The 6,196-nt window shown below is 46.7% G+C and overlaps 1 non-coding gene across 1 annotated transcript; it reads right to left on the reverse strand.

Annotated features, from left to right (window-relative positions):
- Positions 1-4,202: 4,202 nt before the first annotated feature.
- TRNAS-CGA (transfer RNA serine (anticodon CGA)) lies at positions 4,203-4,284 on the reverse strand. Its single transcript has one exon. It is a non-coding gene; the product is annotated as a tRNA-Ser (tRNA).
- Between the last annotated feature and the right edge of the window lie 1,912 nt (positions 4,285-6,196).

Below are 6,196 nucleotides of genomic sequence, written 5' to 3' on the forward strand. Positions count from 1 at the left end.
GAATGTATCCTGAATCGACCAGCAACACCACCAACAACAGCAGCAGTAGTAGTAGTACCCTGCAGGCAGTGCAACATAATGAATAAGCTCCCTGCACGTGGAGCGAAACGTCGGACATCGTTCCGGACAACACGAGGTACGACCCGAGCACACGTGGGGAGAGTCTGCTGCTGCATTCTCGCGGGGCGCGCTCTCTCTCTCGAGTGTCAACTTCCCTTGCGAGACCTTACCGGTGACGTGGTCCTGCTCGGTATGGAACCCTGGTGCCAGCGATGGATTACATAGTGGGGGGGGGGGGGGGGGGGGGCTCAGTCGTGAACCAATTTCCAAGTCCCCCCTCCTTGCCTGTCTGGCCCCCTCCGGCCGGCGGTTCCCCGGGTGGTGCAATTCAACCGCCTGCACACTCGACCTAGACTCGCTTCGGCTCGGCGTGAACGCGTGTTACGTGACCTTTGTGTTGCGCGTGTGTATGTGTAGACATGTGCGTCGCGTGGATATTTTTTGTCGGGGGTTAGTGGTAATTCATCGAAGGTGGAGGGGTTACCAGCCCCTCGCACCAAGCCCAGAGCCCCCATTTGGCCGCTGTGGTGGCTACAAACGACGTGAAAGGAATGGCCAATCGCAATTGGCCCTCCCATGGCACTGCTCACCACAGCGTTACCGTCCGGCACCAACGAGGAGGTAGGGGGTTGTTTTGCCGGACACGTGCACGTAGCCTGGCACAAGCGCCGTGGTGACGTCACCGCCACTTAGGTTGTTGTATCGCGTGGGGAGTGGCGGGCGTGGTGGTTAGCGCACTGCGCGACGAGTCACGCTTCACGACCAATAACAAGTGGCCAAGACTGTATTTGAACCGGTTCTGGGTGGACTCTCCTAGGTTGACTCAGCCTTAAGTGCGGTGTTTAAACACCAACACTGTGGAAGACAAAGGTGGCCGCGCTTGGTGTTGGTCACCGACCCTCTTGTTGTGCCGTGCCGCCCTCCATAGGCGCTCGCTAACAGCACTTGCCCCAACGGCCTTTTAAAGGCTATACGGGGGATCTTTGTCTTTGGAGTAGCGTGAGCTGTGCACTGCCAAACGCGTTACGCTAAGACGAATCTGCACCCACGGCGTGGAGAGAGGGGAGGCCATCATCCAACAGTAGAATCGTACACGTAGGTGCATCATACGAACAATGCATTGAAAGGTATCAGCATCAGACAGCATCACGCAAAATGTGTATCCGTCATTCCGCTGTTACCGTATTCTCTGGATTGATAAGGCGCAATTACACCCATCCCATATATTAAAACGAGCAAAATGTGGGGCGTTTGTGTGAGACGAGCTGTGTACAAGTTTATTGACACCGTGCAACAACGTTTTCTGTGGGGTGCGTCTTTACTTTTTTTGTCCGGTGCGTCTTATAATGCAGAGAATATGGTGGCGTAACTCGAGATCCGATGCAGTGGCAGGAACCCCACCCTTCGCGTATAACGGAACCGCGGTGGCGAGACGGTGCCAAAGACGCCGCCCAAAAACATGGGAGTTCGAAAATGTCATGCATACGCGTGGATTCTATAACTGTACGGTGGTGGCTATGCACGTGCTCTGTTATCCAGCGGTGGCGAGATGTTAACTACCTCGCCTGGTACACATGAGGTCGTGGGTTTGATCCCGACTCCTGGCACCCGTATATATTGGAGTTTGCATGTCTCTATCCCCGTGGTCGCGTGGACTTTTCTCTGGGTTCTCCTGTTCCTCCCATCCACGTGCATCTATTTGGCTACTGCTATCAATTTCCACATGATAAGCCATTTGATTTGAGCTATCATTTGTGGCCAGGTCGCTTCTGAAAACGAGCTATACAGCTCAGTGGGCCTTACCTGGTAAAATAAACAAAATAGTTTAGGGAAGTAATAAAATAATAAAAATAAAACCTAATAAAACATAATATAATAATATAATATAATTGTGTTATTTTTATTTTTATTATTTTATTACTTTCCTTCTACGTGACTTTACCGAAAGAACCAAGAAGATGAATCCCTGCAGTCACGAAAGCTTTAAATCGAAATTTAAAATAGTTTAGATTCGTTTACTGTGGTGGATCACCGCACGAATGTTGGGAAACTCCATTCCCACGGGCCATCAAGGAGGAGGTTCCATATCCCTGGCTGGCCAGCAGAAGTTAGTACAGCAAATTAACTAATCGACGGCTGTTTCCATCATAGAGCGTTGGCCTCTCGCGCAAGGCGTGGGAGTTTTCTCCGGGGTGCGTCGGCTTCCTCCCACTTGTATAATAAACATTTACCGTCATTCATTGACTGAAAACATCTTTAAATTAGAAAAAAAACCGTAACGTAGTGTAGCAGCAGGACCTTTCTGAAAACGAATGATACGACCCAGTGTGGCTCACCTGGATAAATAAGCAAAGTATTATATTATAACGCGGTCGAACACGTGTGTCTCTTAAGGAAAACCTCTCTCGCAGAGTCTCCAGACCTTTGTAATTAGAGGGGGCAAACAAATACGAGCACATTTTTCAAATTATCCTTTTTAGCTCTGGATTATGTCGCTTTAATTTTTTGAGGCAACCCATTTTTTTTTTATAAATACACGCGCTTGTTTTGTAACAATAGAGTAATTCCGCAACATCAACACAACTTCGTTATGAAACGTCATTCATATCGGGTCATATTTATAAAGTTATCGTGACCCATCCCCCCCACCACCACCCCGTTAACGACGAACGAACAGAGCCAGTGCATGAACGCGCTTGCAACTTTACTTGGAAAGCGTTGAAATAAAATAATAACATTACCCATGATTTGCCAAAAAAAACTTCACTTAGTCTCAAGACTCTTTTTTTTCGGGAGGCTTCGGTTCTACATAAGAAAATGTTTTCTTGCGTTAGATCGCTTAAAAAGATATCAAATGTGTTGTTAACCCGCCACCACCCGACACAGCCAACGAGTAAGGTTTGTCACGTAAACAACATTTTCCAATCAGTTACCACTTCAGCACACCGCTTGTGTTGGACAGTAAACCCACAACATTTACAATTTCAGTAGTACGACGTTTCGCCGGTGACTACAACAACAACAACAACAACCAGTCTCATCAGGCGATTTGCCAGAATTGAGAAGCAGTCTTCGAAGACCAGAGTTAATCTGACGCCTGCTTCTTTTTACATTCGGGGAGGACACCCGGAAAATCCGGAGAAGACTCAGCATGCGCGCGCCGAGGGGGTAACGCTCAAAGCTCCCGCACAGATGAATGGAGATCCCACTTGCTGTATACAGGTCAGTCTCCTCGCCACGGTCTAGATGCCTTACAAATGATGTCTGCGTGATCCTGCAACCCTTGCCCCCAATGTGCACCTCCGCGATTGGCACGGTTGACTACGTACGGTGCGAAAGAAGTTCAACATACATATGATGGATCACGCAACACGTAGACAATAAAAAGATAAAAAATATAATAAAATAAATGAAAACAACTAAATTAATTTTATTGTATTTTTTACCTACATGACTTTACCGAAAAAACCATAGAGTATGAATCCTTGCAGTCACGAAAGCTTCAAATCTATAAACAATAAAAATAACACAATTATATCAAATAATTAGAAAAAAGCGAATGCAGTTGGCTATGACACGTGGCTAGCCTGAGGGTATTGGCAGATGGACGAGATTGGCGACTGAGTGGTAGCACAAAGGAGTTTTACAAGTTTTGCTTAACGCGTTTGCTGTTGTTGTACACCATTCTCGCAGCAGCAGCGGCTTCTGGCTCGCCATCGAACGAACACGGTTGCTGCATCGCGCGCTTTCAGATGCGCTTCTGCGGCCGTCTGGAATGCTCTTCCTTCCGATATCAGGAAGCCACTGGAGCTATTCGCTTTTACGCCAATCTAGATAGTAAAGTATTTATACAGAACTGCTTTTTGTGTTTATTTTGTTGTTCTTGCCCCGCACTTCCGATTACCATGGTTATCTACGTACGGTGCGAAAGAAGTTCAACATACATCTATGCAGGATGAGCCTGATTTGCAAGAGCGACCTGGGTCGCCAAACAGACAAAGATAAATAAAACATTTAAAAAGTAAAAGTGCAATCAATGACGTAAATATAAATCAGCGTCGAGGTTTTGAACCCGGCTGGCCGGCTTCAGGGGCGTGCGATCCACGACAGCACGGGGACATTACAAAATAATAATAAGCGAACGTCATGGACAGGATTTGAACCTGTGCGGGGAGACCCCATTGGATTTCGAGTCCAACGCCTTAACCACTCGGCCACCATGACTGACATGCCCAAGCTAACGATGTTTTCGTTTTACCCAGGTAAGGACCATTGAGCTCGATAGCTCTTTCTTGTTTAGAAGCGACCTAGCCACGAATCATAGCTCAACGAAGTGACTGATCACGTGGAAATTTATAGCAGCAGCTGAATACTCCTAACGCACGTTGATTGTAATTGTCGAGGGAAAAAACCCAGAGGACCCGGGGAAAAAATCTACGCGACCACGGGGAGAGAGACATCCAAACTCCACATCGACAGGCATCGTCAGGGTCGGGATGGAAGGCACGACCTCCTGTATACCAGGCGAGGTAGTTAACATCTCGTCCAAGAGGACGACTACCGTGGAGATGGAGTGATGAGCACGGGTTGGTGTGCAGGACTGAGTGAGATGTACTTGGGCAGTACGCGGCACTGGACCGTGAGTAATAGTGACGGCGTGGGGAGGCCTTCATGCAGCAGTGGATAGACAATGGCAGCTGCTGCTACCACTGCTGATGATAATGCATTACTCTGTATGTTGCACTTCTACCTAGCCAACGTGCTAATCGGAAGTGCGGGGGGAGGAAAGGCTATTCTAAAGAAACGAGTTTTAAATCTAGACGATGTAAAAGTGCATCGCTTTCAGTGCCATCCTAATATCGGGAGGAAGAACGTTCCAGACGGCCGCATAAGCGCGTCTGAAAGCGCCGCGCGATGCTGTGACCGCCGCCTTTGTTCGATGGCCGAGCCAAAAGCCGCCGCTGCTGCGAAGACGACCGGAGTTTCGATTTAAAGCTTCTTTCGTGACTGCAGGGATTCATCTTATTGGTTCTTTCGGTAAAGTCACGTAGAAGGGAAATAATAAAATAATAAAAATAAAACATAATAAAATTTCGATTTAAAGCTTTCGTGACTGCAGGGATTCATCTTATTGGTTCTTTCGGTAAAGTCACGTAGAAGGGAAATAATAAAATAATAAAAATAAAACATAATCAAATTTCGATTTAAAGCTTTCGTGACTGCAGGGATTCATCTTCTTGGTTCTTTCGGTAAAGTCACGTAGAAGGGAAATAATAAAATAATAAAAATAAAACATAATAAAATTTCGATTTAAAGCTTTCGTGACTGCAGGGATTCATCTTCTTGGTTCTTTCGGTAAAGTCACGTAGAAGGGAAATAATAAAATAATAAAAATAAAACATTTCGATTTAAAGCTTTCGTGACTGCAGGGATTCATCTTCTTGGTTCTTTCGGTAAAGTCACGTAGAAGGGAAATAATAAAATAATAAAAATAAAACATAATAAAATCATTCTTACGACGTTTCGGCCACAACGCAAGCCGCCGTCCTCGGGTGAATACCAGGTCTGTCGGTCGAAACGTCGTGAGAATTATTTAATTATGTTTTATTTTTCATTATTTTATTATTTCCCTTCTACGTGACTTTACCAAAAGAACCAAGAAGATGATGACCGGAGTGTCGCGTGACGATGGTTGCATTGCCCCTTAACGAGATCAGCGAGGTGTTGTGGTCCATTCGTGGCAAGCACTTTGCGCATAACTGTTCGAGTTCACCGCGTCGCGTTCTCTCATCAATGCACATCTCGAATCAATTTAAACATTTTACAATCGACGACAAGTTCCCGGACGAATATGCAGTCGGTAGCCTTACCGCAGTTTTCAGGATTTAAATCGGCTACCGGGAAGGAAGACGCACCCCGAGTGTTGAGATAATTACAAGGCCAAACCCGCGTCTTATAATCCGTAGAATAATACAATACGGGTGTAGTACCAACGTGTCGACCGAGTTAGTTCCCCGATCCTCGATGAGTTGCCGCACGACTCAGGCAAACCGCGACGGCGCCGACCGCCTTTCGGGAGGTGCCGATGTTCGCCTACCAGCACCTGGTGTTCATTTAAGGCCGAGTAGACCTGCGG

The sequence above is a fragment of the Lethenteron reissneri genome, chromosome 10, assembly GCF_015708825.2.
Source record: "Lethenteron reissneri isolate LAM-NWPU_2019-01 chromosome 10, ASM1570882v1, whole genome shotgun sequence".
NCBI lineage: Eukaryota > Metazoa > Chordata > Hyperoartia > Petromyzontiformes > Petromyzontidae > Lethenteron > Lethenteron reissneri.